This window comes from Hyla sarda, chromosome 4 (genome assembly GCF_029499605.1).
Source record: "Hyla sarda isolate aHylSar1 chromosome 4, aHylSar1.hap1, whole genome shotgun sequence".
Classification (NCBI taxonomy): domain Eukaryota; kingdom Metazoa; phylum Chordata; class Amphibia; order Anura; family Hylidae; genus Hyla; species Hyla sarda.
The window spans coordinates 20526613-20548254 of NC_079192.1; the positions used below are offsets into that span (position 1 = coordinate 20526613).

At 40.9% G+C, this 21642-nt stretch overlaps 26 non-coding genes across 26 annotated transcripts; all 26 read right to left on the minus strand.

Moving 5' to 3' along the window:
* Positions 1-641: 641 nt before the first annotated feature.
* On the minus strand, positions 642-723 carry TRNAS-UGA (transfer RNA serine (anticodon UGA)). Its single transcript has one exon. It is a non-coding gene; the product is annotated as a tRNA-Ser (tRNA).
* Positions 724-1394: 671 nt separating this feature from the next.
* TRNAS-UGA (transfer RNA serine (anticodon UGA)) lies at positions 1395-1476 on the minus strand. The gene has a single exon. It is a non-coding gene; the product is annotated as a tRNA-Ser (tRNA).
* Positions 1477-2149: 673 nt separating this feature from the next.
* Positions 2150-2231, minus strand: TRNAS-UGA (transfer RNA serine (anticodon UGA)). The gene has a single exon. It is a non-coding gene; the product is annotated as a tRNA-Ser (tRNA).
* A 1417-nt stretch (positions 2232-3648) lies between these two features.
* TRNAS-UGA (transfer RNA serine (anticodon UGA)) lies at positions 3649-3730 on the minus strand. Its single transcript has one exon. It is a non-coding gene; the product is annotated as a tRNA-Ser (tRNA).
* A 671-nt stretch (positions 3731-4401) lies between these two features.
* On the minus strand, positions 4402-4483 carry TRNAS-UGA (transfer RNA serine (anticodon UGA)). The gene has a single exon. It is a non-coding gene; the product is annotated as a tRNA-Ser (tRNA).
* Positions 4484-5147: 664 nt separating this feature from the next.
* Positions 5148-5229, minus strand: TRNAS-UGA (transfer RNA serine (anticodon UGA)). Its single transcript has one exon. It is a non-coding gene; the product is annotated as a tRNA-Ser (tRNA).
* A 671-nt stretch (positions 5230-5900) lies between these two features.
* On the minus strand, positions 5901-5982 carry TRNAS-UGA (transfer RNA serine (anticodon UGA)). The gene has a single exon. It is a non-coding gene; the product is annotated as a tRNA-Ser (tRNA).
* A 673-nt stretch (positions 5983-6655) lies between these two features.
* Positions 6656-6737, minus strand: TRNAS-UGA (transfer RNA serine (anticodon UGA)). Its single transcript has one exon. It is a non-coding gene; the product is annotated as a tRNA-Ser (tRNA).
* A 671-nt stretch (positions 6738-7408) lies between these two features.
* TRNAS-UGA (transfer RNA serine (anticodon UGA)) lies at positions 7409-7490 on the minus strand. The gene has a single exon. It is a non-coding gene; the product is annotated as a tRNA-Ser (tRNA).
* Positions 7491-8154: 664 nt separating this feature from the next.
* Positions 8155-8236, minus strand: TRNAS-UGA (transfer RNA serine (anticodon UGA)). The gene has a single exon. It is a non-coding gene; the product is annotated as a tRNA-Ser (tRNA).
* A 1417-nt stretch (positions 8237-9653) lies between these two features.
* On the minus strand, positions 9654-9735 carry TRNAS-UGA (transfer RNA serine (anticodon UGA)). The gene has a single exon. It is a non-coding gene; the product is annotated as a tRNA-Ser (tRNA).
* A 671-nt stretch (positions 9736-10406) lies between these two features.
* On the minus strand, positions 10407-10488 carry TRNAS-UGA (transfer RNA serine (anticodon UGA)). The gene has a single exon. It is a non-coding gene; the product is annotated as a tRNA-Ser (tRNA).
* Positions 10489-11152: 664 nt separating this feature from the next.
* Positions 11153-11234, minus strand: TRNAS-UGA (transfer RNA serine (anticodon UGA)). Its single transcript has one exon. It is a non-coding gene; the product is annotated as a tRNA-Ser (tRNA).
* Positions 11235-11905: 671 nt separating this feature from the next.
* TRNAS-UGA (transfer RNA serine (anticodon UGA)) lies at positions 11906-11987 on the minus strand. Its single transcript has one exon. It is a non-coding gene; the product is annotated as a tRNA-Ser (tRNA).
* Positions 11988-12660: 673 nt separating this feature from the next.
* On the minus strand, positions 12661-12742 carry TRNAS-UGA (transfer RNA serine (anticodon UGA)). Its single transcript has one exon. It is a non-coding gene; the product is annotated as a tRNA-Ser (tRNA).
* A 664-nt stretch (positions 12743-13406) lies between these two features.
* On the minus strand, positions 13407-13488 carry TRNAS-UGA (transfer RNA serine (anticodon UGA)). The gene has a single exon. It is a non-coding gene; the product is annotated as a tRNA-Ser (tRNA).
* Positions 13489-14159: 671 nt separating this feature from the next.
* Positions 14160-14241, minus strand: TRNAS-UGA (transfer RNA serine (anticodon UGA)). Its single transcript has one exon. It is a non-coding gene; the product is annotated as a tRNA-Ser (tRNA).
* Positions 14242-14912: 671 nt separating this feature from the next.
* On the minus strand, positions 14913-14994 carry TRNAS-UGA (transfer RNA serine (anticodon UGA)). Its single transcript has one exon. It is a non-coding gene; the product is annotated as a tRNA-Ser (tRNA).
* A 664-nt stretch (positions 14995-15658) lies between these two features.
* Positions 15659-15740, minus strand: TRNAS-CGA (transfer RNA serine (anticodon CGA)). Its single transcript has one exon. It is a non-coding gene; the product is annotated as a tRNA-Ser (tRNA).
* Positions 15741-16404: 664 nt separating this feature from the next.
* Positions 16405-16486, minus strand: TRNAS-UGA (transfer RNA serine (anticodon UGA)). Its single transcript has one exon. It is a non-coding gene; the product is annotated as a tRNA-Ser (tRNA).
* Positions 16487-17150: 664 nt separating this feature from the next.
* Positions 17151-17232, minus strand: TRNAS-UGA (transfer RNA serine (anticodon UGA)). The gene has a single exon. It is a non-coding gene; the product is annotated as a tRNA-Ser (tRNA).
* A 671-nt stretch (positions 17233-17903) lies between these two features.
* On the minus strand, positions 17904-17985 carry TRNAS-UGA (transfer RNA serine (anticodon UGA)). The gene has a single exon. It is a non-coding gene; the product is annotated as a tRNA-Ser (tRNA).
* A 671-nt stretch (positions 17986-18656) lies between these two features.
* Positions 18657-18738, minus strand: TRNAS-UGA (transfer RNA serine (anticodon UGA)). The gene has a single exon. It is a non-coding gene; the product is annotated as a tRNA-Ser (tRNA).
* Positions 18739-19411: 673 nt separating this feature from the next.
* On the minus strand, positions 19412-19493 carry TRNAS-UGA (transfer RNA serine (anticodon UGA)). Its single transcript has one exon. It is a non-coding gene; the product is annotated as a tRNA-Ser (tRNA).
* Positions 19494-20164: 671 nt separating this feature from the next.
* Positions 20165-20246, minus strand: TRNAS-UGA (transfer RNA serine (anticodon UGA)). Its single transcript has one exon. It is a non-coding gene; the product is annotated as a tRNA-Ser (tRNA).
* A 664-nt stretch (positions 20247-20910) lies between these two features.
* Positions 20911-20992, minus strand: TRNAS-UGA (transfer RNA serine (anticodon UGA)). The gene has a single exon. It is a non-coding gene; the product is annotated as a tRNA-Ser (tRNA).
* Between the last annotated feature and the right edge of the window lie 650 nt (positions 20993-21642).

Below are 21642 nucleotides of genomic sequence, written 5' to 3' on the forward strand. Positions count from 1 at the left end.
CTGATTTCTGCAGTGTCTCCCATGTCTACTGGGTCCTTCAGTTTAGGGCTTTAGGATTGATTGTTGGATTTTGTTTCTGATTGCCTACTGAGCTTTTGGTTTGGGCTCTTTGTCACTGTCTGTTACAGTTGCCTATTGAAAGGTCAGACCTGAGGTTTCCGAGAATGAAGGAGGAAACGGATATGCTGTCAGGAAAACATACAGTGTTATTTTTTAGGTTTCATATGTATAAAGTTTAGGAGATATATTTTTGGGATAATTCCCATGAAATATTCTACGGAGGACAGGATTTGAAGTTTGAAAGGGGGATCTTATTGGATTTCTTGTCCACTTGGTCATCACAGAACTCTTTACATATTTCTTACCATTTTAACCAGAAGGAAGAGATAGGGCAGGTCCAGAGGGTGGAAGTGAAAGGCTTTCTTTACATTACTTATACATCCCCTCAATATTGAGTTCTGGTAATCTTGCTCTCACCAGATTCCTCTCCCTCGGCGCACAAAATACACCACTGTAAACAGGATTTGAACCAGTGCGGGAAAACCCCATTGCAAAATGAGTGTTGTTTTACTTAGCTCTCAAAACTTCTTTTGCTTGAACTTTCAATTGCAAGGTTTAATCTTTCAAAATATAGAGCCTAGCGCTGTGAACAGGATTTGAACCTATGCGGGGAGACCCCATTGGATTTCAAGTCCAACGCCTTAACCACTCGGCCATCACAGCTTTCTCGGAAGTTGCATTTCTCTGATGTCTCTGATTTCTGCAGTGTCTCCCATGTCTACTGGGTCCTTCAGTTTAGGGCTTTAGGATTGATTGTTGGATTTTGTTTCTGATTGCCTACTGAGCTTTTGGTTTGGGCTCTTTGTCACTGTCTGTTACAGTTGCCTATTGAAAGGTCAGACCTGAGGTTTCCGAGAATGAAGGAGGAAACGGATATGCTGTCAGGAAAACATACAGTGTTATTTTTTAGGTTTCATATGTATAAAGTTTAGGAGATATATTTTTGGGATAATTCCCATGAAATATTCTACGGAGGACAGGATTTGAAGTTTGAAAGGGGGATCTTATTGGATTTCTTGTCCACTTGGTCATCACAGAACTCTTTACATATTTCTTACCATTTTAACCAGAAGGAAGAGATAGGGCAGGTCCAGAGGGTGGAAGTGAAAGGCTTTCTTTACATTACTTATACATCCCCTCAATATTGAGTTCGGGTAATCTTGCTCTCACCAGATTCCTCTCCCTCGGCGCACAAAATACACCACTGTAAACAGGATTTGAACCAGTGCGGGAAAACCCCATTGCAAAATGAGTGTTGTTTTACTTAGCTCTCAAAACTTCTTTTGCTTGAACTTTCAATTGCAAGGTTTAATCTTTCAAAATATAGAGCCTAGCGCTGTGAACAGGATTTGAACCTATGCGGGGAGACCCCATTGGATTTCAAGTCCAACGCCTTAACCACTCAGCCATCACAGCTTTCTCTGAAGTTGCATTTCTCTGATGTCTCTGATTTCTGCAGTGTCTCCCATGTCTACTGGGTCCTTCAGTTTAGGGCTTTAGGATTGATTGTTGGATTTTGTTTCTGATTGCCTACTGAGCTTTTGGTTTGGGCTCTTTGTCACTGTCTGTTACAGTTGCCTATTGAAAGGTCAGACCTGAGGTTTCCGAGAATGAAGGAGGAAACGGATATGCTGTCAGGAAAACATACAGTGTTATTTTTTAGGTTTCATATGTATAAAGTTTAGGAGATGTATTTTTTTGGGATAATTCCCATGAAATATTCTACGGAGGATAGGATTTGAAGTTTGAAAGGGGGATCTTATTGGATTTCTTGTCCACTTGGTCATCACATAACTCTTTACATATTTCTTACCATTTTAACCAGAAGGAAGAGATAGGGTAGGTCCAGAGGGTGGATGTGAAAGGCTTTCTTTACATTACTTATACATCCCCTCACTATTGAGTTTGGGCAATCTTGCTCTCATCAGATTTCTCTCCCTCGGTGCATAAAATACACCGCTGTAAACAGGATTTGAACCCGTGCGGGAAAACCCCATTGCAAAATGAGTGTTGTTTTACTTAGCTCTCAAAACTTCTTTTGCTTGAGCTTTCAATTGCAAGGTTTAATCTTTCAAAATATAGAGCCTAGCGCTGTGAACAGGATTTGAACCTATGCGGGGAGACCCCATTGGATTTCAAGTCCAACGCCTTAACCACTCGGCCATCACAGCTTTCTCGGTATTTGTGTTTCTCCAATGTCTTTGATTTCTGCAGTGTCTTCCATGTCTACTGGGTCCTTCAGTTTAGGGCTTTAGGATTGATTGTTAGATTATGTTTCTGATTGCCTACTGAGCTTTTGGTTTGGGCTCTTTGTCACTGTCTGTTACAGTTGCCTATTGAAAGGTCAGACCTGAGGATTCCGAGAATGAAGGAGGAAACGGATATGCTGTCAGGTAAACAAACTGTGTTATTTTTTAGGTTTCATAAGCATAAAGTTTAGGAGATACATTTCTTGGAAAATTCCCATAAAATATTCTACGGAGGACAGGATTTGAAGTTTGAAAGGGGGATCTCATTGGATTTCTTGTTCACTTGGACATCACATAACTCTTTACATATTTCTTAGCATTTTAACCTGACGGAAGAGATAGGGCAGGTCCAGAGGGTGGAAGTGAAAGGCTTTCTTTACTTTACTTATACATCCCCTCACTATTGAGTTCGGGCAATCTTGCTCTCACCAGATTTCTCTCCCTCGGCGCATAAAATACACAGCTGTAAACAGAATTTGAACCTGTGCGGGAAAACCCCATTGCAAAATGAGTGTTGTTTTACTTAGCTCTCAAAACTTCTTTTGCTTGAAATTTCAATTGCAAGGTTTAATCTTTCAAAATATAGAGCCTAGCGCGGTGAACAGGATTTGAACCCATGTGGGGAGACCCAATTGGATTTCAAGTCCAACGCCTTAACCACTCGGCCAACACAGCTTTCTCGGAAGGTGCATTTCTCCGAAGTCTCTGATTTCTACAGTGTCTCCCATGTCTACTGGGTCCTTCAGTTTAGGGCTTTAGGATTGATTGTTGGATTTTGTTTCTGATTGCCTACTGAGCTTTTGGTTTGGGCTCTTTGTCACTGTCTGTTACAGTTGCCTATTGAAAGGTCAGACCTGAGGTTTCCGAGAATGAAGGAGGAAATGGATATGCTGTCAGGTAAACACACAGTGTTATTTTTTAGTTTTCATATGTATAAAGTTTAGGAGATTCATTTCTGGGAAAATTCCCATAAAATATTCTACGGAGGACAGGATTTGAAGTTTGAAAGGGGGATCTCATTGGATTTCTTGTCCACTTGGCCATCACATAACTCTTTACATATTTCTTAGCATTTTAACCTGAAGGAAGAGAGGTCCAGAGGGTGGAAGTGAAAGGCTTTCTTTACATTACTTATACATCCCCTCACTATTGAGTTCGGGCAATCTTGCTCTCACCAGATTTCTCTCCCTCGGCGCATAAAATACACAGCTGTAAACAGAATTTGAACCTGTGCGGGAAAACCCCATTGCAAAATGAGTGTTGTTTTACTTAGCTCTCAAAACTTATTTTGCTTGAACTTTCAATTGCAAGGTTTAATCTTTCAAAATATAGAGCCTAGCGCTGTGAACAGGATTTGAATCTATGTGGGGAGACCCCATTGGATTTCAAGTCCAACGCCTTAACCACTCGGCCATCACAGCTTTCTCGGAAGTTGCATTTCTCTGATGTCTCTGATTTCTGCAGTGTCTTCCATGTCTACTGGGTCCTTCAGTTTAGGGCTTTAGGATTGATTGTTAGATTATGTTTCTGATTGCCTACTGAGCTTTTGGTTTGGGCTCTTTGTCACTGTCTGTTACAGTTGCCTATTGAAAGGTCAGACCTGAGGATTCCGAGAATGAAGGAGGAAACGGATATGCTGTCAGGAAAACATACAGTGTTATTTTTTAGGTTTCATATGTATAAAGTTTAGGAGATATATTTTTGGGATAATTCCCATGAAATATTCTACGGAGGACAGGATTTGAAGTTTGAAAGGGGGATCTTATTGGATTTCTTGTCCACTTGGTCATCACATAACTCTTTACATATTTCTTACCATTTTAACCAGAAGGAAGAGATAGGGCAGGTCCAGAGGGTGGAAGTGAAAGGCTTTCTTGACTTTACTTATACATCCCCTCACTATTGAGTTCGGGCAATCTTGCTCTCACCAGATTTCTCTCCCTCGGCGCATAAAATACACAGCTGTAAACAGAATTTGAACCTGTGCGGGAAAACCCCATTGCAAAATGAGTGTTGTTTTACTTAGCTCTCAAAACTTCTTTTGCTTGAAATTTCAATTGCAAGGTTTAATCTTTCAAAATATAGAGCCTAGCGCGGTGAACAGGATTTGAACCTATGTGGGGAGACCCAATTGGATTTCAAGTCCAACGCCTTAACCACTCGGCCATCACAGCTTTCTCGGAAGGTGCATTTCTCCGAAGTCTCTGATTTCTACAGTGTCTCCCATGTCTACTGGGTCCTTCAGTTTAGGGCTTTAGGATTGATTGTTGGATTTTGTTTCTGATTGCCTACTGAGCTTTTGGTTTGGGCTCTTTGTCACTGTCTGTTACAGTTGCCTATTGAAAGGTCAGACCTGAGGTTTCCGAGAATGAAGGAGGAAATGGATATGCTGTCAGGTAAACACACAGTGTTATTTTTTAGTTTTCATATGTATAAAGTTTAGGAGATTCATTTCTGGGAAAATTCCCATAAAATATTCTACGGAGGACAGGATTTGAAGTTTGAAAGGGGGATCTCATTGGATTTCTTGTCCACTTGGCCATCACATAACTCTTTACATATTTCTTAGCATTTTAACCTGAAGGAAGAGAGGTCCAGAGGGTGGAAGTGAAAGGCTTTCTTTACATTACTTATACATCCCCTCACTATTGAGTTCGGGCAATCTTGCTCTCACCAGATTTCTCTCCCTCGGCGCATAAAATACACCGCTGTAAACAGGATTTGAACCTATGCGGGAAAACCCCATTGCAAAATGAGTGTTGTTTTACTTAGCTCTCAAAACTTCTTTTGCTTGAACTTTCAATTGCAAGGTTTAATCTTTCAAAATATAGAGCCTAGCGCTGTGAGCAGGATTTGAACCTATGCGGGGAGACCCCATTGGATTTCAAGTCCAACGCCTTAACCACTCGGCCATCACAGCTTTCTCGGAAGTTGCATTTCTCTGATGTCTCTGATTTCTGCAGTGTCTCCCATGTCTACTGGGTCCTTCAGTTTAGGGCTTTAGGATTGATTGTTGGATTTTGTTTCTGATTGCCTACTGAGCTTTTGGTTTGGGCTCTTTGTCACTGTCTGTTACAGTTGCCTATTGAAAGGTCAGACCTGAGGTTTCCGAGAATGAAGGAGGAAACGGATATGCTGTCAGGAAAACATACAGTGTTATTTTTTAGGTTTCATATGTATAAAGTTTAGGAGATATATTTTTGGGATAATTCCCATGAAATATTCTACGGAGGACAGGATTTGAAGTTTGAAAGGGGGATCTTATTGGATTTCTTGTCCACTTGGTCATCACAGAACTCTTTACATATTTCTTACCATTTTAACCAGAAGGAAGAGATAGGGCAGGTCCAGAGGGTGGAAGTGAAAGGCTTTCTTTACATTACTTATACATCCCCTCAATATTGAGTTCGGGTAATCTTGCTCTCACCAGATTCCTCTCCCTCGGCGCACAAAATACACCACTGTAAACAGGATTTGAACCAGTGCGGGAAAACCCCATTGCAAAATGAGTGTTGTTTTACTTAGCTCTCAAAACTTCTTTTGCTTGAACTTTCAATTGCAAGGTTTAATCTTTCAAAATATAGAGCCTAGCGCTGTGAACAGGATTTGAACCTATGCGGGGAGACCCCATTGGATTTCAAGTCCAACGCCTTAACCACTCAGCCATCACAGCTTTCTCTGAAGTTGCATTTCTCTGATGTCTCTGATTTCTGCAGTGTCTCCCATGTCTACTGGGTCCTTCAGTTTAGGGCTTTAGGATTGATTGTTGGATTTTGTTTCTGATTGCCTACTGAGCTTTTGGTTTGGGCTCTTTGTCACTGTCTGTTACAGTTGCCTATTGAAAGGTCAGACCTGAGGTTTCCGAGAATGAAGGAGGAAACGGATATGCTGTCAGGAAAACATACAGTGTTATTTTTTAGGTTTCATATGTATAAAGTTTAGGAGATTTATTTTTTTGGGATAATTCCCATGAAATATTCTACGGAGGATAGGATTTGAAGTTTGAAAGGGGGATCTTATTGGATTTCTTGTCCACTTGGTCATCACATAACTCTTTACATATTTCTTACCATTTTAACCAGAAGGAAGAGATAGGGTAGGTCCAGAGGGTGGATGTGAAAGGCTTTCTTTACATTACTTATACATCCCCTCACTATTGAGTTTGGGCAATCTTGCTCTCATCAGATTTCTCTCCCTCGGTGCATAAAATACACCGCTGTAAACAGGATTTGAACCCGTGCGGGAAAACCCCATTGCAAAATGAGTGTTGTTTTACTTAGCTCTCAAAACTTCTTTTGCTTGAGCTTTCAATTGCAAGGTTTAATCTTTCAAAATATAGAGCCTAGCGCTGTGAACAGGATTTGAACCTATGCGGGGAGACCCCTTTGGATTTCAAGTCCAACGCCTTAACCACTCGGCCATCACAGCTTTCTCGGAATTTGTGTTTCTCCAATGTCTTTGATTTCTGCAGTGTCTTCCATGTCTACTGGGTCCTTCAGTTTAGGGCTTTAGGATTGATTGTTAGATTATGTTTCTGATTGCCTACTGAGCTTTTGGTTTGGGCTCTTTGTCACTGTCTGTTACAGTTGCCTATTGAAAGGTCAGACCTGAGGATTCCGAGAATGAAGGAGGAAACGGATATGCTGTCAGGTAAACAAACTGTGTTATTTTTTAGGTTTCATAAGCATAAAGTTTAGGAGATACATTTCTTGGAAAATTCCCATAAAATATTCTACGGAGGACAGGATTTGAAGTTTGAAAGGGGGATCTCATTGGATTTCTTGTTCACTTGGACATCACATAACTCTTTACATATTTCTTAGCATTTTAACCTGACGGAAGAGATAGGGCAGGTCCAGAGGGTGGAAGTGAAAGGCTTTCTTTACTTTACTTATACATCCCCTCACTATTGAGTTCGGGCAATCTTGCTCTCACCAGATTTCTCTCCCTCGGCGCATAAAATACACAGCTGTAAACAGAATTTGAACCTGTGCGGGAAAACCCCATTGCAAAATGAGTGTTGTTTTACTTAGCTCTCAAAACTTCTTTTGCTTGAAATTTCAATTGCAAGGTTTAATCTTTCAAAATATAGAGCCTAGCGCGGTGAACAGGATTTGAACCTATGTGGGGAGACCCAATTGGATTTCAAGTCCAACGCCTTAACCACTCGGCCATCACAGCTTTCTCGGAAGGTGCATTTCTCCGAAGTCTCTGATTTCTACAGTGTCTCCCATGTCTACTGGGTCCTTCAGTTTAGGGCTTTAGGATTGATTGTTGGATTTTGTTTCTGATTGCCTACTGAGCTTTTGGTTTGGGCTCTTTGTCACTGTCTGTTACAGTTGCCTATTGAAAGGTCAGACCTGAGGTTTCCGAGAATGAAGGAGGAAATGGATATGCTGTCAGGTAAACACACAGTGTTATTTTTTAGTTTTCATATGTATAAAGTTTAGGAGATTCATTTCTGGGAAAATTCCCATAAAATATTCTACGGAGGACAGGATTTGAAGTTTGAAAGGGGGATCTCATTGGATTTCTTGTCCACTTGGCCATCACATAACTCTTTACATATTTCTTAGCATTTTAACCTGAAGGAAGAGAGGTCCAGAGGGTGGAAGTGAAAGGCTTTCTTTACATTACTTATACATCCCCTCACTATTGAGTTCGGGCAATCTTGCTCTCACCAGATTTCTCTCCCTCGGCGCATAAAATACACCGCTGTAAACAGGATTTGAACCTATGCGGGAAAACCCCATTGCAAAATGAGTGTTGTTTTACTTAGCTCTCAAAACTTCTTTTGCTTGAACTTTCAATTGCAAGGTTTAATCTTTCAAAAAATAGAACCTAGCGCTGTGAACAGGATTTGAACCTATGCGGGGAGACCCCATTGGATTTCAAGTCCAACGCCTTAACCACTCGGCCATCACAGCTTTCTCGGAATTTGTGTTTCTCCAATGTCTCTGATTTCTGCAGTGTCTTCCATGTCTACTGGGTCCTTCAGTTTAGGGCTTTAGGATTGATTGTTAGATTATGTTTCTGATTGCCTACTGAGCTTTTGGTTTGGGCTCTTTGTCACTGTCTGTTACAGTTGCCTATTGAAAGGTCAGACCTGAGGATTCCGAGAATGAAGGAGGAAACGGATATGCTGTCAGGTAAACAAACTGTGTTATTTTTTAGGTTTCATAAGCATAAAGTTTAGGAGATACATTTCTTGGAAAATTCCCATAAAATATTCTACGGAGGACAGGATTTGAAGTTTGAAAGGGGGATCTCATTGGATTTCTTGTTCACTTGGACATCACATAACTCTTTACATATTTCTTAGCATTTTAACCTGACGGAAGAGATAGGGCAGGTCCAGAGGGTGGAAGTGAAAGGCTTTCTTTACTTTACTTATACATCCCCTCACTATTGAGTTCGGGCAATCTTGCTCTCACCAGATTTCTCTCCCTCGGCGCATAAAATACACAGCTGTAAACAGAATTTGAACCTGTGCGGGAAAACCCCATTGCAAAATGAGTGTTGTTTTACTTAGCTCTCAAAACTTCTTTTGCTTGAAATTTCAATTGCAAGGTTTAATCTTTCAAAATATAGAGCCTAGCGCGGTGAACAGGATTTGAACCCATGTGGGGAGACCCAATTGGATTTCAAGTCCAACGCCTTAACCACTCGGCCAACACAGCTTTCTCGGAAGGTGCATTTCTCCGAAGTCTCTGATTTCTACAGTGTCTCCCATGTCTACTGGGTCCTTCAGTTTAGGGCTTTAGGATTGATTGTTGGATTTTGTTTCTGATTGCCTACTGAGCTTTTGGTTTGGGCTCTTTGTCACTGTCTGTTACAGTTGCCTATTGAAAGGTCAGACCTGAGGTTTCCGAGAATGAAGGAGGAAATGGATATGCTGTCAGGTAAACACACAGTGTTATTTTTTAGTTTTCATATGTATAAAGTTTAGGAGATTCATTTCTGGGAAAATTCCCATAAAATATTCTACGGAGGACAGGATTTGAAGTTTGAAAGGGGGATCTCATTGGATTTCTTGTCCACTTGGCCATCACATAACTCTTTACATATTTCTTAGCATTTTAACCTGAAGGAAGAGAGGTCCAGAGGGTGGAAGTGAAAGGCTTTCTTTACATTACTTATACATCCCCTCACTATTGAGTTCGGGCAATCTTGCTCTCACCAGATTTCTCTCCCTCGGCGCATAAAATACACAGCTGTAAACAGAATTTGAACCTGTGCGGGAAAACCCCATTGCAAAATGAGTGTTGTTTTACTTAGCTCTCAAAACTTATTTTGCTTGAACTTTCAATTGCAAGGTTTAATCTTTCAAAATATAGAGCCTAGCGCTGTGAACAGGATTTGAATCTATGTGGGGAGACCCCATTGGATTTCAAGTCCAACGCCTTAACCACTCGGCCATCACAGCTTTCTCGGAAGTTGCATTTCTCTGATGTCTCTGATTTCTGCAGTGTCTTCCATGTCTACTGGGTCCTTCAGTTTAGGGCTTTAGGATTGATTGTTAGATTATGTTTCTGATTGCCTACTGAGCTTTTGGTTTGGGCTCTTTGTCACTGTCTGTTACAGTTGCCTATTGAAAGGTCAGACCTGAGGATTCCGAGAATGAAGGAGGAAACGGATATGCTGTCAGGAAAACATACAGTGTTATTTTTTAGGTTTCATATGTATAAAGTTTAGGAGATATATTTTTGGGATAATTCCCATGAAATATTCTACGGAGGACAGGATTTGAAGTTTGAAAGGGGGATCTTATTGGATTTCTTGTCCACTTGGTCATCACATAACTCTTTACATATTTCTTACCATTTTAACCAGAAGGAAGAGATAGGGCAGGTCCAGAGGGTGGAAGTGAAAGGCTTTCTTGACTTTACTTATACATCCCCTCACTATTGAGTTCGGGCAATCTTGCTCTCACCAGATTTCTCTCCCTCGGCGCATAAAATACACAGCTGTAAACAGAATTTGAACCTGTGCGGGAAAACCCCATTGCAAAATGAGTGTTGTTTTACTTAGCTCTCAAAACTTCTTTTGCTTGAAATTTCAATTGCAAGGTTTAATCTTTCAAAATATAGAGCCTAGCGCGGTGAACAGGATTTGAACCTATGTGGGGAGACCCAATTGGATTTCAAGTCCAACGCCTTAACCACTCGGCCATCACAGCTTTCTCGGAAGGTGCATTTCTCCGAAGTCTCTGATTTCTACAGTGTCTCCCATGTCTACTGGGTCCTTCAGTTTAGGGCTTTAGGATTGATTGTTGGATTTTGTTTCTGATTGCCTACTGAGCTTTTGGTTTGGGCTCTTTGTCACTGTCTGTTACAGTTGCCTATTGAAAGGTCAGACCTGAGGTTTCCGAGAATGAAGGAGGAAATGGATATGCTGTCAGGTAAACACACAGTGTTATTTTTTAGTTTTCATATGTATAAAGTTTAGGAGATTCATTTCTGGGAAAATTCCCATAAAATATTCTACGGAGGACAGGATTTGAAGTTTGAAAGGGGGATCTCATTGGATTTCTTGTCCACTTGGCCATCACATAACTCTTTACATATTTCTTAGCATTTTAACCTGAAGGAAGAGAGGTCCAGAGGGTGGAAGTGAAAGGCTTTCTTTACATTACTTATACATCCCCTCACTATTGAGTTCGGGCAATCTTGCTCTCACCAGATTTCTCTCCCTCGGCGCATAAAATACACCGCTGTAAACAGGATTTGAACCTATGCGGGAAAACCCCATTGCAAAATGAGTGTTGTTTTACTTAGCTCTCAAAACTTCTTTTGCTTGAACTTTCAATTGCAAGGTTTAATCTTTCAAAATATAGAGCCTAGCGCTGTGAACAGGATTTGAACCTATGCGGGGAGACCCCATTGGATTTCAAGTCCAACGCCTTAACCACTCGGCCATCACAGCTTTCTCGGAAGTTGCATTTCTCTGATGTCTCTGATTTCTGCAGTGTCTCCCATGTCTACTGGGTCCTTCAGTTTAGGGCTTTAGGATTGATTGTTGGATTTTGTTTCTGATTGCCTACTGAGCTTTTGGTTTGGGCTCTTTGTCACTGTCTGTTACAGTTGCCTATTGAAAGGTCAGACCTGAGGTTTCCGAGAATGAAGGAGGAAACGGATATGCTGTCAGGAAAACATACAGTGTTATTTTTTAGGTTTCATATGTATAAAGTTTAGGAGATATATTTTTGGGATAATTCCCATGAAATATTCTACGGAGGACAGGATTTGAAGTTTGAAAGGGGGATCTTATTGGATTTCTTGTCCACTTGGTCATCACAGAACTCTTTACATATTTCTTACCATTTTAACCAGAAGGAAGAGATAGGGCAGGTCCAGAGGGTGGAAGTGAAAGGCTTTCTTTACATTACTTATACATCCCCTCAATATTGAGTTCGGGTAATCTTGCTCTCACCAGATTCCTCTCCCTCGGCGCACAAAATACACCACTGTAAACAGGATTTGAACCAGTGCGGGAAAACCCCATTGCAAAATGAGTGTTGTTTTACTTAGCTCTCAAAACTTCTTTTGCTTGAACTTTCAATTGCAAGGTTTAATCTTTCAAAATATAGAGCCTAGCGCTGTGAACAGGATTTGAACCTATGCGGGGAGACCCCATTGGATTTCAAGTCCAACGCCTTAACCACTCAGCCATCACAGCTTTCTCTGAAGTTGCATTTCTCTGATGTCTCTGATTTCTGCAGTGTCTCCCATGTCTACTGGGTCCTTCAGTTTAGGGCTTTAGGATTGATTGTTGGATTTTGTTTCTGATTGCCTACTGAGCTTTTGGTTTGGGCTCTTTGTCACTGTCTGTTACAGTTGCCTATTGAAAGGTCAGACCTGAGGTTTCCGAGAATGAAGGAGGAAACGGATATGCTGTCAGGAAAACATACAGTGTTATTTTTTAGGTTTCATATGTATAAAGTTTAGGAGATGTATTTTTTTGGGATAATTCCCATGAAATATTCTACGGAGGATAGGATTTGAAGTTTGAAAGGGGGATCTTATTGGATTTCTTGTCCACTTGGTCATCACATAACTCTTTACATATTTCTTACCATTTTAACCAGAAGGAAGAGATAGGGTAGGTCCAGAGGGTGGATGTGAAAGGCTTTCTTTACATTACTTATACATCCCCTCACTATTGAGTTTGGGCAATCTTGCTCTCATCAGATTTCTCTCCCTCGGTGCATAAAATACACCGCTGTAAACAGGATTTGAACCCGTTCGGGAAAACCCCATTGCAAAATGAGTGTTGTTTTACTTAGCTCTCAAAACTTCTTTTGCTTGAAATTTCAATTGCAAGGTTTAATCTTTCAAAATATAGAGCCTAGCGCGGTGAACAGGATTTGAACCTATGTGGGGAGACCCAATTGGATTTCAAGTCCAACGCCTTAACCACTCGGCCATCACAGCTTTCTCGGAAGGTGCATTTCTCCGAAGTCTCTGATTTCTACAGTGTCTCCCATGTCTACTGGGTCCTTCAGTTTAGGGCTTTAGGATTGATTGTTGGATTTTGTTTCTGATTGCCTACTGAGCTTTTGGTTTGGGCTCTTTGTCACTGTCTGTTACAGTTGCCTATTGAAAGGTCAGACCTGAGGTTTCCGAGAATGAAGGAGGAAATGGATATGCTGTCAGGTAAACACACAGTGTTATTTTTTAGTTTTCATATGTATAAAGTTTAGGAGATTCATTTCTGGGAAAATTCCCATAAAATATTCTACGGAGGACAGGATTTGAAGTTTGAAAGGGGGATCTCATTGGATTTCTTGTCCACTTGGCCATCACATAACTCTTTACATATTTCTTAGCATTTTAACCTGAAGGAAGAGAGGTCCAGAGGGTGGAAGTGAAAGGCTTTCTTTACATTACTTATACATCCCCTCACTATTGAGTTCGGGCAATCTTGCTCTCACCAGATTTCTCTCCCTCGGCGCATAAAATACACCGCTGTAAACAGGATTTGAACCTATGCGGGAAAACCCCATTGCAAAATGAGTGTTGTTTTACTTAGCTCTCAAAACTTCTTTTGCTTGAACTTTCAATTGCAAGGTTTAATCTTTCAAAATATAGAGCCTAGCGCTGTGAACAGGATTTGAACCTATGCGGGGAGACCCCATTGGATTTCAAGTCCAACGCCTTAACCACTCGGCCATCACAGCTTTCTCGGAATTTGTGTTTCTCCAATGTCTTTGATTTCTGCAGTGTCTTCCATGTCTACTGGGTCCTTCAGTTTAGGGCTTTAGGATTGATTGTTAGATTATGTTTCTGATTGCCTACTGAGCTTTTGGTTTGGGCTCTTTGTCACTGTCTGTTACAGTTGCCTATTGAAAGGTCAGACCTGAGGATTCCGAGAATGAAGGAGGAAACGGATATGCTGTCAGGTAAACAAACTGTGTTATTTTTTAGGTTTCATAAGCATAAAGTTTAGGAGATACATTTCTTGGAAAATTCCCATAAAATATTCTACGGAGGACAGGATTTGAAGTTTGAAAGGGGGATCTCATTGGATTTCTTGTTCACTTGGACATCACATAACTCTTTACATATTTCTTAGCATTTTAACCTGACGGAAGAGATAGGGCAGGTCCAGAGGGTGGAAGTGAAAGGCTTTCTTTACTTTACTTATACATCCCCTCACTATTGAGTTCGGGCAATCTTGCTCTCACCAGATTTCTCTCCCTCGGCGCATAAAATACACAGCTGTAAACAGAATTTGAACCTGTGCGGGAAAACCCCATTGCAAAATGAGTGTTGTTTTACTTAGCTCTCAAAACTTCTTTTGCTTGAAATTTCAATTGCAAGGTTTAATCTTTCAAAATATAGAGCCTAGCGCGGTGAACAGGATTTGAACCTATGTGGGGAGACCCAATTGGATTTCAAGTCCAACGCCTTAACCACTCGGCCATCACAGCTTTCTCGGAAGGTGCATTTCTCCGAAGTCTCTGATTTCTACAGTGTCTCCCATGTCTACTGGGTCCTTCAGTTTAGGGCTTTAGGATTGATTGTTGGATTTTGTTTCTGATTGCCTACTGAGCTTTTGGTTTGGGCTCTTTGTCACTGTCTGTTACAGTTGCCTATTGAAAGGTCAGACCTGAGGTTTCCGAGAATGAAGGAGGAAATGGATATGCTGTCAGGTAAACACACAGTGTTATTTTTTAGTTTTCATATGTATAAAGTTTAGGAGATTCATTTCTGGGAAAATTCCCATAAAATATTCTACGGAGGACAGGATTTGAAGTTTGAAAGGGGGATCTCATTGGATTTCTTGTTCACTTGGACATCACATAACTCTTTACATATTTCTTAGCATTTTAACCTGACGGAAGAGATAGGGCAGGTCCAGAGGGTGGAAGTGAAAGGCTTTCTTTACTTTACTTATACATCCCCTCACTATTGAGTTCGGGCAATCTTGCTCTCACCAGATTTCTCTCCCTCGGCGCATAAAATACACAGCTGTAAACAGAATTTGAACCTGTGCGGGAAAACCCCATTGCAAAATGAGTGTTGTTTTACTTAGCTCTCAAAACTTCTATTGCTTGAAATTTCAATTGCAAGGTTTAATCTTTCAAAATATAGAGCCTAGCGCGGTGAACAGGATTTGAACCTATGTGGGGAGACCCAATTGGATTTCAAGTCCAACGCCTTAACCACTCGGCCATCACAGCTTTCTCGGAAGGTGCATTTCTCCGAAGTCTCTGATTTCTACAGTGTCTCCCATGTCTACTGGGTCCTTCAGTTTAGGGCTTTAGGATTGATTGTTGGATTTTGTTTCTGATTGCCTACTGAGCTTTTGGTTTGGGCTCTTTGTCACTGTCTGTTACAGTTGCCTATTGAAAGGTCAGACCTGAGGTTTCCGAGAATGAAGGAGGAAATGGATATGCTGTCAGGTAAACACACAGTGTTATTTTTTAGTTTTCATATGTATAAAGTTTAGGAGATTCATTTCTGGGAAAATTCCCATAAAATATTCTACGGAGGACAGGATTTGAAGTTTGAAAGGGGGATCTCATTGGATTTCTTGTCCACTTGGCCATCACATAACTCTTTACATATTTCTTAGCATTTTAACCTGAAGGAAGAGAGGTCCAGAGGGTGGAAGTGAAAGGCTTTCTTTACATTACTTATACATCCCCTCACTATTGAGTTCGGGCAATCTTGCTCTCACCAGATTTCTCTCCCTCGGCGCATAAAATACACCGCTGTAAACAGGATTTGAACCCATGCGGGAAAACCCCATTGCAAAATGAGTGTTGTTTTACTTAGCTCTCAAAACTTCTTTTGCTTGAACTTTCAATTGCAAGGTTTAATCTTTCAAAATATAGAACCTAGCGCTGTGAACAGGATTTGAACCTATGCGGGGAGACCCCATTGGATTTCGAGTCCAACGCCTTAACCACTCGGCCATCACAGCTTTCTCGGAATTTGTGTTTCTCCAATGTCTCTGATTTCTGCAGTGTCTTCCATGTCTACTGGGTCCTTCAGTTTAGGGCTTTAGGATTGATTGTTAGATTATGTTTCTGATTGCCTACTGAGCTTTTGGTTTGGGCTCTTTGTCACTGTCTGTTACAGTTGCCTATTGAAAGGTCAGACCTGAGGATTCCGAGAATGAAGGAGGAAACGGATATGCTGTCAGGTAAACAAACTGTGTTATTTTTTAGGTTTCATAAGCATAAAGTTTAGGAGATACATTTCTTGGAAAATTCCCATAAAATATTCTACGGAGGACAGGATTTGAAAGGGGGATCTCATTGGATTTCTTGTTCACTTGGACATCACATAACTCTTTACATATTTCTTAGCATTTTAACCTGACGGAAGAGATAGGGCAGGTCCAGAGGGTGGAAGTGAAAGGCTTTCTTTACTTTACTTATACATCCCCTCACTATTGAGTTCGGGCAATCTTGCTCTCACCAGATTTCTCTCCCTCGGCGCATAAAATACACAGCTGTAAACAGAATTTGAACCTGTGCGGGAAAACCCCATTGCAAAATGAGTGTTGTTTTACTTAGCTCTCAAAACTTCTTTTGCTTGAAATTTCAATTGCAAGGTTTAATCTTTCAAAATATAGAGCCTAGCGCGGTGAACAGGATTTGAACCCATGTGGGGAGACCCAATTGGATTTCAAGTCCAACGCCTTAACCACTCGGCCATCACAGCTTTCTCGGAAGGTGCATTTCTCCGAAGTCTCTGATTTCTACAGTGTCTCCCATGTCTACTGGGTCCTTCAGTTTAGGGCTTTAGGATTGATTGTTGGATTTTGTTTCTGATTGCCTACTGAGCTTTTGGTTTGGGCTCTTTGTCACTGTCTGTTACAGTTGCCTATTGAAAGGTCAGACCTGAGGTTTCCGAGAATGAAGGAGGAAATGGATATGCTGTCAGGTAAACACACAGTGTTATTTTTTAGTTTTCATATGTATAAAGTTTAGGAGATTCATTTCTGGGAAAATTCCCATAAAATATTCTACGGAGGACAGGATTTGAAGTTTGAAAGGGGGATCTCATTGGATTTCTTGTCCACTTGGCCATCACATAACTCTTTACATATTTCTTAGCATTTTAACCTGAAGGAAGAGAGGTCCAGAGGGTGGAAGTGAAAGGCTTTCTTTACATTACTTATACATCCCCTCACTATTGAGTTCGGGCAATCTTGCTCTCACCAGATTTCTCTCCCTCGGCGCATAAAATACACAGCTGTAAACAGAATTTGAACCTGTGCGGGAAAACCCCATTGCAAAATGAGTGTTGTTTTACTTAGCTCTCAAAACTTATTTTGCTTGAACTTTCAATTGCAAGGTTTAATCTTTCAAAATATAGAGCCTAGCGCTGTGAACAGGATTTGAATCTATGTGGGGAGACCCCATTGGATTTCAAGTCCAACGCCTTAACCACTCGGCCATCACAGCTTTCTCGGAAGTTGCATTTCTCTGATGTCTCTGATTTCTGCAGTGTCTTCCATGTCTACTGGGTCCTTCAGTTTAGGGCTTTAGGATTGATTGTTAGATTATGTTTCTGATTGCCTACTGAGCTTTTGGTTTGGGCTCTTTGTCACTGTCTGTTACAGTTGCCTATTGAAAGGTCAGACCTGAGGATTCCGAGAATGAAGGAGGAAACGGATATGCTGTCAGGAAAACATACAGTGTTATTTTTTAGGTTTCATATGTATAAAGTTTAGGAGATATATTTTTGGGATAATTCCCATGAAATATTCTACGGAGGACAGGATTTGAAGTTTGAAAGGGGGATCTTATTGGATTTCTTGTCCACTTGGTCATCACATAACTCTTTACATATTTCTTACTATTTTAACCAGAAGGAAGAGATAGGGCAGGTCCAGAGGGTGGAAGTGAAAGGCTTTCTTTACATTACTTATACATCCCCTCACTATTGAGTTCGGGTAATCTTGCTCTCACCAGATTCCTCTCCCTCGGCGCATAAAATACACCGCTGTAAACAGGATTTGAACCTGTGCGGGAAAACCCCATTGCAAAATGAGTGTTGTTTTACTTAGCTCTCAAAACTTCTTTTGCTTGAACTTTCAATTGCAAGGTTTAATCTTTCAAAATATAGAGCCTAGCGCTGTGAACAGGATTTGAACCTATGCGGGGAGACCCCATTGGATTTCAAGTCCAACGCCTTAACCACTCGGCCATCACAGCTTTCTCAAAAGTTGCATTTCTCTGATGTCTCTGATTTCTGCAGTGTCTCCCATGTCTACTGGGTCCTTCAGTTTAGGGCTTTAGGATTGATTGTTGGATTTTGTTTCTGATTGCCTACTGAGCTTTTGGTTTGGGCTCTTTGTCACTGTCTGTTACAGTTGCCTATTGAAAGGTCAGACCTGAGGTTTCCGAGAATGAAGGAGGAAACGGATATGCTGTCAGGAAAACATACAGTGTTATTTTTTAGGTTTCATATGTATAAAGTTTAGGAGATATATTTTTGGGATAATTCCCATGAAATATTCTACGGAGGACAGGATTTGAAGTTTGAAAGGGGGATCTTATTGGATTTCTTGTCCACTTGGTCATCACAGAACTCTTTACATATTTCTTACCATTTTAACCAGAAGGAAGAGATAGGGCAGGTCCAGAGGGTGGAAGTGAAAGGCTTTCTTTACATTACTTATACATCCCCTCAATATTGAGTTCGGGTAATCTTGCTCTCACCAGATTCCTCTCCCTCGGCGCACAAAATACACCACTGTAAACAGGATTTGAACCAGTGCGGGAAAACCCCATTGCAAAATGAGTGTTGTTTTACTTAGCTCTCAAAACTTCTTTTGCTTGAACTTTCAATTGCAAGGTTTAATCTTTCAAAATATAGAGCCTAGCGCTGTGAACAGGATTTGAACCTATGCGGGGAGACCCCATTGGATTTCAAGTCCAACGCCTTAACCACTCAGCCATCACAGCTTTCTCTGAAGTTGCATTTCTCTGATGTCTCTGATTTCTGCAGTGTCTCCCATGTCTACTGGGTCCTTCAGTTTAGGGCTTTAGGATTGATTGTTGGATTTTGTTTCTGATTGCCTACTGAGCTTTTGGTTTGGGCTCTTTGTCACTGTCTGTTACAGTTGCCTATTGAAAGGTCAGACCTGAGGTTTCCGAGAATGAAGGAGGAAACGGATATGCTGTCAGGAAAACATACAGTGTTATTTTTTAGGTTTCATATGTATAAAGTTTAGGAGATGTATTTTTTTGGGATAATTCCCATGAAATATTCTACGGAGGATAGGATTTGAAGTTTGAAAGGGGGATCTTATTGGATTTCTTGTCCACTTGGTCATCACATAACTCTTTACATATTTCTTACCATTTTAACCAGAAGGAAGAGATAGGGTAGGTCCAGAGGGTGGATGTGAAAGGCTTTCTTTACATTACTTATACATCCCCTCACTATTGAGTTTGGGCAATCTTGCTCTCATCAGATTTCTCTCCCTCGGTGCATAAAATACACCGCTGTAAACAGGATTTGAACCCGTGCGGGAAAACCCCATTGCAAAATGAGTGTTGTTTTACTTAGCTCTCAAAACTTCTTTTGCTTGAGCTTTCAATTGCAAGGTTTAATCTTTCAAAATATAGAGCCTAGCGCTGTGAACAGGATTTGAACCTATGCGGGGAGACCCCTTTGGATTTCAAGTCCAACGCCTTAACCACTCGGCCATCACAGCTTTCTCGGAATTTGTGTTTCTCCAATGTCTTTGATTTCTGCAGTGTCTTCCATGTCTACTGGGTCCTTCAGTTTAGGGCTTTAGGATTGATTGTTAGATTATGTTTCTGATTGCCTACTGAGCTTTTGGTTTGGGCTCTTTGTCACTGTCTGTTACAGTTGCCTATTGAAAGGTCAGACCTGAGGATTCCGAGAATGAAGGAGGAAACGGATATGCTGTCAGGTAAACAAACTGTGTTATTTTTTAGGTTTCATAAGCATAAAGTTTAGGAGATACATTTCTTGGAAAATTCCCATGAAATATTCTACGGAGGATAGGATTTGAAGTTTGAAAGGGGGATCTTATTGGATTTCTTGTCCACTTGGTCATCACATAACTCTTTACATATTTCTTACCATTTTAACCAGAAGGAAGAGATAGGGTAGGTCCAGAGGGTGGATGTGAAAGGCTTTCTTTACATTACTTATACATCCCCTCACTATTGAGTTTGGGCAATCTTGCTCTCATCAGATTTCTCTCCCTCGGTGCATAAAATACACCGCTGTAAACAGGATTTGAACCCGTGCGGGAAAACCCCATTGCAAAATGAGTGTTGTTTTACTTAGCTCTCAAAACTTCTTTTGCTTGAAATTTCAATTGCAAGGTTTAATCTTTCAAAATATAGAGCCTAGCGCGGTGAACAGGATTTGAACCTATGTGGGGAGACCCAATTGGATTTCAAGTCCAACGCCTTAACCACTCGGCCATCACAGCTTTCTCGGAAGGTGCATTTCTCCGAAGTCTCTGATTTCTACAGTGTCTCCCATGTCTACTGGGTCCTTCAGTTTAGGGCTTTAGGATTGATTGTTGGATTTTGTTTCTGATTGCCTACTGAGCTTTTGGTTTGGGCTCTTTGTCACTGTCTGTTACAGTTGCCTATTGAAAGGTCAGACCTGAGGTTTCCGAGAATGAAGGAGGAAATGGATATGCTGTCAGGTAAACACACAGTGTTATTTTTTAGTTTTCATATGTATAAAGTTTAGGAGATTCATTTCTGGGAAAATTCCCATAAAATATTCTACGGAGGACAGGATTTGAAGTTTGAAAGGGGGATCTCATTGGATTTCTTGTCCACTTGGCCATCACATAACTCTTTACATATTTCTTAGCATTTTAACCTGAAGGAAGAGAGGTCCAGAGGGTGGAAGTGAAAGGCTTTCTTTACATTACTTATACATCCCCTCACTATTGAGTTCGGGCAATCTTGCTCTCACCAGATTTCTCTCCCTCGGCGCATAAAATACACCGCTGTAAACAGGATTTGAACCTATGCGGGAAAACCCCATTGCAAAATGAGTGTTGTTTTACTTAGCTCTCAAAACTTCTTTTGCTTGAACTTTCAATTGCAAGGTTTAATCTTTCAAAATATAGAGCCTAGCGCTGTGAACAGGATTTGAACCTATGCGGGGAGACCCCATTGGATTTCAAGTCCAACGCCTTAACCACTCGGCCATCACAGCTTTCTCGGAAGTTGCATTTCTCTGATGTCTCTGATTTCTGCAGTGTCTCCCATGTCTACTGGGTCCTTCAGTTTAGGGCTTTAGGATTGATTGTTGGATTTTGTTTCTGATTGCCTACTGAGCTTTTGGTTTGGGCTCTTTGTCACTGTCTGTTACAGTTGCCTATTGAAAGGTCAGACCTGAGGTTTCCGAGAATGAAGGAGGAAACGGATATGCTGTCAGGAAAACATACAGTGTTATTTTTTAGGTTTCATATGTATAAAGTTTAGGAGATATATTTTTGGGATAATTCCCATGAAATATTCTACGGAGGACAGGATTTGAAGTTTGAAAGGGGGATCTTATTGGATTTCTTGTCCACTTGGTCATCACAGAACTCTTTACATATTTCTTACCATTTTAACCAGAAGGAAGAGATAGGGCAGGTCCAGAGGGTGGAAGTGAAAGGCTTTCTTTACATTACTTATACATCCCCTCAATATTGAGTTCTGGTAATCTTGCTCTCACCAGATTCCTCTCCCTCGGCGCACAAAATACACCACTGTAAACAGGATTTGAACCAGTGCGGGAAAACCCCATTGCAAAATGAGTGTTGTTTTACTTAGCTCTCAAAACTTATTTTGCTTGAACTTTCAATTGCAAGGTTTAAT